We start from the raw sequence: 11,643 nt of genomic DNA on the forward strand, positions 1-11,643 counted from the left end.
CTTCTTCTGTCCTACTTGTAATTATCAAGACAGAATGAAAGTTTGCTCCAGATACAGTTGGAAATTCTCCACCTTTGTCCCTAATTCACAGCAGAATCTTGGAATAAGACCAAGAAGGCTGATCTTTGGAAGGGCACTTCCTTAAGAGCAGCAGGAAGCGCAGCAGGACCATCTTCCTGGTAGCATCTTGCTGTACTAGTATGGTGGTCTGACTTGGGCCACTATTAGAGCTGCCATGTGGGTGTAAACTTGTGCATGCACCAGAAATTATACCCGTAATGCCATTAGAGGACTTGTGAGTGGTGGGAGATGAGCAGAGGTCCTGCCAGGCCTAATGCCGGTGAGGGAGCTTCAGTCTGCTAACCGTAAGGGCTACTGGGCAGTAAGGGAAGGGTACTGGGAAGTAAGGGAAGGGTACTGGGCATCTCAGCATTGTGGACAGCAAAACAACAGCACCTGCAAATAAGGCAAGTAAGTAGAGATATTGCTAAAAGGGAACATACAGAAAAACACTGGAGAAGTCTTCTTGGAGAGGGACCCTGCCTGTGTCCCCGCCGAGTTCCCTGCTCTGTGGCAGGGTGAATCTACTCCTAACAGAAATCTTACCCACATAATGATTGCCCCGTTGGTTTTATCCACAATAGCAATGCTGATATGCAGATAACTCTCAGGGAGACAGACCCCTAGGTGCCTTGGGGATGCTTCCCACAGCTGGTCATCAGGATGAACAGGGTCTTTAAAGTCAGATAAATGTTCACATCTTGGCTTATTATGTGTGATATGTTGGGCAAATTATTACATTTATTTGCATTTCATTTTCCCCATTTACAAAATGGAAATAAAGATATCTATGTCAGAGAATGTTATGAGGAGCAAGTGAGACAATCCAAGTAAAGTACACAACCCCAAACTGTTTATAATAAATGCTATTATTATGACCCTGTAACTCACAGAGTGGAAAGACCTAAACGCGTGGAGGGTGTATCACCATTATGGCCTGTGGAATAAAGTACCCATTTCACCAATAACTAGAAGGTCTTTGACAAACAACAAAGACCACCAAGAGGGTAATAGGCTTGGAAAATGGTGTGATAATTCTGTACAGTGGAGTGAATACTGATCTTTGAGCCAGAAGATGTTTTTATGGATTGATCTTTTATCAAACTTCTAACCAAATAGCAGGCACTGTGCAGCTCTCGTAGGAGGGAAAAAATGGGCACCATAATCAGTGTCCCTGCCCTCATGGAGCTTAAGATCTGGTCAGGAAGGCAGATGTTAAGTAAATGATTCCACAATTAAGTTAATTACCAATGAGATAAGTGCTTTGAATGATGAATACAGTGTGCCAAGAGAGCACCTAGCAGCGTGGGGTGGGGGTTTAGGTTAGTCTGAGGAATTCAGGGAAGGCTTCCTTGAGGAGGTGATATTTAAGCTGTTAATGAAGTGAAGATGGTATGGGGTGGGGAGGTGGAGGAGGAGGAGGGCATCACCAGGCAGAGGAGCCTGGTGTCTCCTGAGTTGAAAGCACTGTATTTGAGCAGCTTAAAAAATGTAATCAGGCCAGCATGGCTGGAGCGCTGTGAGTGAGGAGGGAGGACCTGAGACCTGGGTTTTTGGCCCAGCTCTGCTACTTATTGGCTGTGTGACCTTGGGCAGGTCATTTAAACTTTCTGAGCAGCAGTTTTCTCATGTGACAAATGGAGATATTACCACACTGAAGCAGTTGAAAGGATTAAGAGAGATGTGAGTTCTTTGTAAATTATGCACCAATAAGGTATTATATTTCTGTGCTGATCTAAGTGCAATGAATACTGAAAGCATCTGAAGGTGTGGATAAGTCATGTTGGTTTTCAGAGTTTCAGAGTGATGGCTTGGAAGAATAGGGAAGAGTTAAAACTCAGCAGGTGTTTGTTTACCCTAGGTTGCTAAAAGCAGAGCCTGCTTCACAGCTGTTCTAGGCATTGCCTTCTGCTAGGATTTGAATGGTACATATGTTTCTCTGGACCAGGGAAGGACCCACCTGCCCCACTGTAATAGGGTCATGGTTTCCATATAGTGCCTTTATGGAGACCCTCAATGGTGTTTTTATGGTATTTCCATAAATAGAATTTCTAGCCTGTATGTATACACACACACGTATAACTGAATCACTGGAAACTAATACATTGTAAATCAACTATACTTCAATAAAAATTTTAAAAATAATAAAAAGACATTTCTAGTCTGTTGCCTCAGATGTGTTCATTTGACTCCTAAAAACATCTATTTGTAAAAAGTCTCTCATGTTTATACAGTCGGTTCCACACATGCTTTTCTGTAATTCCAAAGTCCGCAACGTTCTGAAAACAAAAAATTTTGTTTCTAACTCATTTGGGTGGCAAAACCTGGCCTGACTTGCAACCATTTTGTGGCAAAGCCAGAGGTGACGCTATTTATAGTCTTTGTTTACTCGACCTAATGTTAATAGTCATGAATTTTACTGCAGAAACATAATTGTGTTTATTATGGGCTTGAGACCTGCATATACATATCAAATAATCAGAGTTTCCAACATTTTGTAGCTTCTAATAGAAAAATCTGGGTGATGTGTCTTTTTCCTCTGAGTATTATTTGGCTAGTGTGCTAGCGTGTTTAGCATAAGTGAGAATCATTATAGGGTGCATGAATTGGACATATCAGAAGAGACAAATCTGTTGCAGCAAAATGAACAAAAACCCCACCAACCAATTTCATACATGCATTAAGATGCACGTACTTTTCGAAATGGTATGAATAATTATGTACAGGTACTCATACCTGGTATATACTTAATTATATATATTTAATTAAACATAATACTTGTTTATTTTAAAATCCTTAAAAATCCAATTGTCTCATAGTTCCAGGAGTAGAAATACACACTAACTCTGTTTGTGAGAATGGAATATTTTCTAAATCTGTTAACCTGACCTCATATACCCCTTAGAAGGGGGACAAACTTACCATTTTCCTTTTTTGTTGCTTAGGTTGACCGAGCATTTCATTACGTTGTGTTCATTCATTATTATAGAAGGGCTTATTTATGGAGAAATTATTTGCAGAGGTAACTCATGGTGTCAACTTTGTAATCTGGTTATTGACCCTGAGATCCTGTGAGAGAGTGCTCCCCACGACCCCAGAGCACCTTGTGGGTAGGGGAGATAAGTGCTCGACCAGGCATTCACAGTGTGGCTTTTTTATTTTATTGAAGTTTTGTGAATCCCAGACTGGGTTCCTCTGTATATGCCTGAGTGAAGTCCAGCATGTAAATAACTTCATGTTTGAATTTTCAGTCTTCATCCCATACATGTTCTAAACAGCAAGAGCTGTGTACGACAGAAAACACCCCCTGAAGGTAAGTCTTTCATCCTAATGTAAGAGGGCACGAATATCCTCCCTTCACACAGTCACCACTGCTGCTTTAGATGGGAAAACAGAACTGAAATGTAGTTTGACCTTTGATAAAGAATGCCCTGAGGTGGGACTTGGGTGAGAGATGTGCCTTGAGACTAAGTCTCTGAATGCCTTGGAAAGAATTTGGAAATGGAGTAAAAGACTTGAATTCAAATATTGGCTCTGTTGATTTTGTAGCTGGATGTCCTTTGATTTGCTTCTTAATTTCTCTAAATCACAGTTTACTTGGCTCCAAAATTAAAGCACTAACATCTACTCTGCATGGTTGTGAGAGAATTAACTTAGATACCATCTCCTCACCCCGAAAGCACCTAGCTTCTAGCAGATCATCAATAAATTAAGCTACTTTGGTTAATATGTTTCCAGAGCTTACAAGGTGTTAAGTTCTGGGCTCTTTGCTCTCAGGGTTGGGCAGAAGACAAGGCAGAAGACAGGAAAGGAAGTGGAAGTATGGGAAATAAAATGAACAAGGAGATTGGTCATTCTCAGGTAATTCAAGTGGGAACACCACCATCTCTATGAAAAACAGTCAAAAACCGAGAAAAGAGGTGGTTTCTCCAAAGGCACAAAGAATACAGGAGTGATGGCAGAAGGATGGAATCACGTCCAGGGACTTTTCCGGAGGAGAGGGCTTCTGTGCCTGGTGTGGAAGGAGGAAGTGGATTCGCTGTGGGGAGGGTGGGGTTGGGGTACTCAAGCCGTGATTGGGGAAGGACCTCAATAAATGTCCCTGAGGAATATGGACCGGGAAGCTGGGAAGCTACATTGGAAGATAAAAAGTGTGAAAGGAGGAAGTTGCAGCTACTGGTGGAAAAAGGTGAGTGGTTTGTGTAGTGAATATAATTGGAGCCTCTCTCCACACCCTCAAATGCCTCTGCCCACTGAATAACAGATATTGGCTAGACTGTTTCAATGTGCTTTGGAAGGTTAAAAGAAAACAAAACCCAACTTTTAAAAGAGAAGGTATTATAAAGGTAACCCTTGTAAAACATTTGAACAAAAATTGAACAAATATGACCAAAAAAGGTTATCTAATAATTCATGGCCCCAGAGGTAATCACTGCTAACATTCTGATGTATTTTCTTTCAGCTTTTAAACACATATTATATCACAGTTGTACACATTTTGTATTCTGTTTTTTTTCCCAAACTCTCATGTTTTCCCATGTAAATGTCATTAGATAATCTTTTGAACATGTTTTTATAACTATTCCCTTGAACAGACAACATTCTAATTTATTGAATCAATAAACACTCTGTGATTTGGACATTAAAGTTGTTTCCTTTCCTGGGTTAGCATCAGCAATGTGGTGATTAATATTACCAAGATAATTTTCAAGTTCATAGAATCATAGACTCCTCTTTTCCAGGGGGTGATTCCATCCTTCCATCCTCCTCAATTCAGCATAGTAAAGGACTCAGGACTTCAGGGAAGCCAGAGACAAGTTTCCAGAATGAATGACAAGGGAATTCCCTCGCACTCTCACCATCTAGGGCCCCGGGTTCAATTCCTGGTCAGGGAACAACGATCCCACAAGTCTTGCGTGTGGCAAAAAACAAAACAAACAAACCAAAACCAAAACCAAAAAAAACAAAAACTAGGTGAGGAAATTGTGGGATCCTGAGAGAATGCCTACTCAGATACTCCCCTACAGAAAGGCCCTGCTGGGATGGGGAAGGGTGTCCTCTGGGCACTCAACCTTGCCAGGACCATGAAAGAGCACTGAGACCAGAGAGCTGACCTAGCCCATAGACAGGGCACAGAGACAGGAAACTCTTCTTTCTAAAGCAGTCTGGGAAAATTCTCATCCATATGATGTTTTTTCTGCTGCCAATAACTTGACAGCCACATTTTTGATTCTGCCCTGCTGAAAGAACAGCAGGTCACTCAGAGGAGGGGTTGCTATCATTTTGAGTGTTTAGAAATCCTGCCCCACTCTCTTCTTCTCTTCTGCCCATTTTCTAGCTCAGTGGTTCTCAGCCACTCCCTAGGGAACAGTTTGAAGATTCGTGGGCTTTCTTTTTGTAATTACAGTGATGAGGGGGGAACTGTGGGCCCTATGGGTAGGGTAGGCGAATAAGATACTCTTCAAAGCATAGCCTGAACAATGAAGAACGGTCCCTCCTCCAGATTCTCAAATGTCCCCTAGGACATTCATGTAGGTGAAAACTTGTGTTTAATTATCGGAGCCTAGAATTTAATACAATTTTAAAAGTGGTTTTAATATACAATGAACTTTCTAGGAATGCAATTACGGTTCTGCGTGAATTCAGGGAAGACTGACTTTGCTACCAAGAGTTGTTCAACATTTCATTAAGTCACCTCATTGACGGCGACGTGCTGGAGGTAGTTGAGTCACCAACTCAGCACCTGTATCATCCCGCATCTGTAGCAGTTTCAGCCCCGTAATTCTATGGATAAGTGCAAGCATCTGCCTACTTCATCATGACTTCAATACTCGTTAAAATACTGTTTATGTTCTTTTACTACAAATTACTTTTTTTCTTATGTCACAGACAGGGAAGCATGTTGATTTTTTTTTAAAGTTCTGTGTGTAGGTAGGTTATTTCCTCTATGAGCTTCAATTCAGCACAGTAAAGGAGTCATGACAAAATGTTTCAAGGGTTGAAGGTTGAGAACCTCAGTTCTAATCAGTCTCACAGCATTTGGCTTTTCCCCACCTCCTTCCCAGGACAAGCCAGAAAGAAGCTTTTTGTTTTACCCCATCCTCCAGAAGGAGCCCTCTCTCTCCTCTGGCAGCCCAAACTCATTCCCATGAACAATATACACACACGCGCGTGCACGCACACACACACACACACACACAGGCACACACCTTCCACCACCAGACAACAGCCTGGAGCCTCCGGAACTGTCAAAAGGCCTGCATTTCCCCCACTGTCTCTAGAGCTCCCAGTTCTTCCTTAGTCAAGAAATATTGATTGCTAGGCCCTGCTGGAGTAGAGATAATGCTAGCTTCTGCCCACTTGGAGGCTCTTTATTTCCTGGTCTTTTTCTTTCTTTCTTTCTTTTTTCCCCTCCTACTTCAATTTCTCTCCTTGATGCTACCCTCCCCATCTTTTGCTTCCAATCCTCTCTCCGCGTTCCCTCCCCGAAGCAGGCGAGTAGCATTGCTGCTGGACCCACGGAGCCACTCTGGTCTCCAGCTGTCTTCTCCACCCAACTCCTGTCGCGATGAGGCGGCTCCCGGCCTTCACCCCCTCCCCTCCCCGCCCATCCCCTGTCTGACCCTGGCTTCTCCTTTCTCTCCCACCCGTCTCGTTCTCTTCCTGGCCCTCGGCCTCTGCCTCTCTCGTCTCACCCCGAACCAGGGCTGCCTTCTCTTTGTGCAGCCGTCTTTCTCCACCTGCATCCCAGATTCCCTGTCTCAGCGCCAGCTCCTCGGCCTTTGGCTCGGGCACCCTCGCCCCCACCTCAGCTTCCAGTGGTCTAGCCCGCGGGTCCCCGCGCGTTTGTGCTTGTGCACCGGCGTCCCTCTCCCCTACCTCGGAGCCCCGCTCCCCTGCCGCCCGCCCCCCGGCGCTGTGGGCGGTCCAGGGCGGGGCCGGGATCCGGGCGGCTCCCGGGGCTCGGGTTGTGGGAGGTGCCCTCTCCCCGGTTTCCCCCCGCCCTGTCTCCTCCCGCACCCTCCTTCTTCCCTCCGCCCGGGAGCTTTCCCCGGTCCCCGGCGCCGCCTCCTTCCCTCCCGGCTCCCCGCTCCCGCGGCCGCCGCTGCCCCGGGGAAGGAGAGACGGGGGTGGGGTTTGGGGGAGGTGAAAGAGGAGGGAGAGACCCTGGCCGGCGAGGAGCCCGGATTCGCGGGGAGGAGGGTCGGGAGGAGGGGGAAGGTGGAAGAGAGAAGAGGGGGGAGCGGGGAGCGAGAGCGGCGGGGCCTGGGGCCTTGAGGCCCGGGAGAGCCGGGGAGCTGGGCCGGCGCGCCGAGGTAAGAGCCAGGGCCCGGGGGAGGCAGTGCTTGGAGAGGGGCGCGCGGGGAGGGCCGAGCCGGGGGTCGGGGGGCCGCGGGAGAAGAGGAGCGACGGGGAAGGAACCGGGAGCGGCGAGGCGGCCGATCCGGGGAGCGTGGGGAAGCCGGGCTCCGGCGAGCCGCGGGGGCCGGGGGAGAGGAGGTGGTGAGAGGTGGAGTCCCGGGAGGGTGGGGGGGCCGAGGGAGGCAGGAGGAGGGTGGGGACAGGCTCTCTCTCCTCCTCTCCCCCCACCCCGCGCCGGGCTCCGCCCCCGCCTCCTCCACGGGGCGCTTTTCGGGTCCCCGGGCTGAGCCGGGTCGGAGCCCGGGAGGCGACAGGAGGGAGGCCGGGCCGCCTCCCGGGTCCGGGCCAGCGCCGACGGGGCTCGGTCCGGTCCTCACGGCCGCCTCTCACTCAGATGCTGCTGCTGCTGCCGCTGCTGCTGCCGCTGGCGCCACTCTTCCTCCGCCCCCCGGGCGCGGGCGGGGCGCAGACCCCCAACGCCACCTCGGAAGGTGCACCCTTCTCCGGCGACCTCGGGCACCCCTCCACTCCACTCCCCCTTTCCTCGCATCCCCTCTACTATCCCGTCGGCCCTACGTAGCATCCCGGCCTGGCAGCCCCGTCTGCTCGGCCCCACTTTACTACTCCTGACCTCTTTTCCATCACCCCGCATTATTACCCAGCACCCGTTTCTCCGGCCCCCGGTACCACACTAGGCCCCCTTTCTGTGACCCCGCATTATTCCCTCAACCCTGCCCCTCTTTCTGGGCCCCCCATTGCTACCTCAGTTCCGCCTTTTCCTTGGTCCCACCTTGCTGCCCAGGTGGCCTTGTAAGGCCCCCTCCCATGCTAATTCAACTCATTCTCCTTTAGCCTTTCTTACCAAACTCACTCGCATAGCATAGCCCTTCACGATTTCTTAGTTACTTTCCTCCATTACCCCAACCAGCACCCTTCCCTTCCCACTTGTGAGCTCCTTGACCCTGGCTCATTGCACTGTGTCCTTCAGCCCAGGGTCTGTACCCCTCCCCACTCTCACCCTCTCGCACCTCATCCCATCCCCTTTGTCCTCCACCTGCCCGTTGACCACGCCCTATCCTCCCCTGCCTCCCACTGCTGACTCTGCCTTTTCCTTTTTCCCCACCATCCCTCTCCTTCCGCCTGCCTCTGGACTCACCCCTCAGGTTGCCAGATCATACACCCGCCCTGGGAAGGGGGCATCAGGTACAGGGGCCTGACTCGAGACCAGGTGAAGGCTATCAACTTCCTGCCCGTGGACTATGAGATTGAGTATGTGTGCCGGGGGGAGCGCGAGGTCGTGGGGCCCAAGGTCCGCAAGTGCCTGGCCAACGGCTCCTGGACAGATATGGACACACCCAGCCGCTGTGGTGAGTAGCCTCTCAGAGCCCCTCTCCTCTTCAAGCCAATTCTTCCTGTCTCAAACTTAGCATCATTGCTTGCAAGTCAGCACTTTAAATCCAGTGTAACTAAATTCACAAGTACATTTATTGAACAACTACTATGTAAGAGGGGCTTTGTTGTGTGCAGTTGCCGGCAGCAAAGTTAGCAGCCTGCACATTTCATTTCATCCTCCCTTCATTAGGCCACTGCCCATTTGAGAAAATAACTTGGTTATTCATCTTGTGAGTTAGTCTCTTTGAGGATTATTAGTGGCAGATTATGCAAAAACATTCTAAAATGATTTCATCACATTTTCGAATACTTGTCTCCAACGGAGAGACCATATACCCCCAAACTAAAACCCAGTTTAACATGAGTATAAGCCAGCGATAATAAGGCAAATCTGATTGTGCATCTAAAGTTACATACATCCACACATTTCAAAGCCAAAGAACCACCCACTGTAGCTGACTCTGAAGAGGTCCCATTTTATGTGCTTATAGCTCCATCTTGGGTTCCTAGGATGGAAATGCTTTTTCTTTTCTTTTCTTTCTTTTCTTTTTTTTTTTTTTTTTTTTGAATGTGTGGATGCTTACAGGGTTAAGGGAGGAGTGGCAGCTAGAGAAGCTAATCCTTTTTAACACCTGATTTCCTGCAGAGTAGGATGCTTGTGGACCCAAACTCAAATCTGAGGCCCCTCCCTGCTCCCTAAGGGGAAGGAGTCTTCTCCAACTCGCCTGTCTCTATTTTCCTGTCTCCACAGTCCGAATCTGCTCCAAGTCTTATTTGACCCTGGAAAATGGGAAGGTTTTCCTGACGGGTGGGGACCTCCCAGCTCTGGACGGAGCCCGGGTGGATTTCCGGTGTGACTCCGACTTCCATCTGGTGGGCAGCTCCCGGAGCATCTGTAGTCAGGGCCAGTGGAGCACCCCCAAGCCCCACTGCCAGGGTGAGGGGAACAGCTGCCTGCATGCAGCAGAGGAGGACGCTTGTCAGAGGATGGGAGTGGGGTGGGAATGGATGGTGGGGAAAAGTAGGGTGCTACACAAAATGGGGGGCATGGGGGAGGCAGAGGTGAATGCTTAATACTTTCCTCCATCCACCTGCCTCACACTTCCTGCTGCAGTCCCCCGTGTCCACTTCATCTATGCTGGGGACTTCCTTCCTTTACCTTTCTCTTTTTTAATATCTTCCCCATGCTCCCGATCCTTGGGTCTCACATTTTCTCCTTTCCTGTGAATCTCTCCCTCCATCACTCTTCTTAAGGTTTAACTACTCCAGTTTTCCCCAGCCTCAGTTCCTGTCTCGAAACTTAGAACTTTCTATGCATAACCTTCTTCTAGAATTGATCCCTCTCCCTTCATTATATACCTGAATTATTGTAAAGACTCAGCAATAAATCGTATATCATATTTAGAAAAATCGATAAGATTGAAAAGACTATCCGGGGTGGAAAATTATCAGGGTAAAAATTTAAAAGACTTAAAAGTGGGGGCAGAATTGTCAGAGTATTAAGGACAACCCAGGGATGAGGTGGGAAGAGGACAGTCCTTTTCTATACCTCCTGGACAACCTCCATCATTCCCCAAGGGAATCCATCTTGTGTCCACCACCCCCCTTTTTTCCATGTGGTTCTGCAAACTTCCCCCTTTTCTGGGCACCCAGATTCTCCCTCTGCAGTCTTCTCTCCTGGGATGCAGGCATACTTCATGCTTCCTCTACCTTTGTAGACCCTCTACCTTTCAAGATCCTTGGACCTGGCTTTCCTCACTTAATTATCCTGCTTGTAGTTTATCATTCCATTCTGGAAAGTGGGACTCCCAGCCAGGGGTGAATTTACTATGAAGCTAATGAAATTTAAGCTCCAGGGTTCCTCACTTACACAGGCCTCTTCTTGTGCTCGAATAATGTAGAAGGCTCTAATAATGTGTTCACATGGTCATAAGGTTTTGTAAAAATTGCAAAAGTAAGATATTTTAACAGCAATAGTTTCAAATCAATTGCATTTGTAATTTTTTTCTCTTAAAGAGAGACCCCCAAATTTTATAATATTTAGGCTCCACAAAACCAGAATCTGCCCATGTTTTAGCTGTTGGCACTCCTGTCTCAAATTCTGTTGTCCTATGAGAAATAAAAGAAGAAAACCAACAAGTCCTGACCCACAGCCCCACCTTGCTCTTATTCCCAGGCACCCTCCCCTCAGAAACGCAGGCTTCTGCTCCCCCTCACCCCGCGGTCTTCTTCGGCATGGACAGGTGTGGGAGGGGGCTGGGGATCAGGCCTGGGAAGCTGGGCACCACTGGTAACTCTTCTCTGATCCCCGTCTTTCCTGCTGCCAGTGAATCGAACGCCACACTCAGGTGAGATCAGAAACCCTCATCGCGTGCACTGCAATCCCCTTACCCTTCACTCTTCACCCTCCACCCCCAGGGATTCTGCCCCTAGGCTCTGAGTTCTCAACCTTCCCATTCCTCCCCCACCTCCACCCACCCACCCCAGTACGCGGCTGGCCCTTTCTTTCCCTACCTGTTTCCAGCCTCCAGTCCCGGTTTTCTGCGAGGCTGCGGTCCCTCCCATCTCCCCGCTTGGCTGCACGCCCCTCGGCTCCGCCTCCTCCCAGACTCCGCTTCTGCCAAATGGCAGGGCCCCAGCAGGGGGCGGCAGAGTGCTGGGAGACCCGGAGCTTCCACCTCGTCCTCCCCTGTGGGGTTCCTTCCGACCTTCTCTGGAACCTTTCCCTGCCTGCCCCCTTCCTAGGATTTCACCTGCTGACTCCTTCAGCCTGGCCCAGCCATCTCACCCATTGCCAGGCCTCACTCTCCCTCCTTCAGCTCCTCCCCA

This window comes from Hyperoodon ampullatus, assembly GCF_949752795.1.
Source record: "Hyperoodon ampullatus genome assembly, chromosome: 10".
In the NCBI taxonomy this organism is placed as follows: domain Eukaryota; kingdom Metazoa; phylum Chordata; class Mammalia; order Artiodactyla; family Ziphiidae; genus Hyperoodon; species Hyperoodon ampullatus.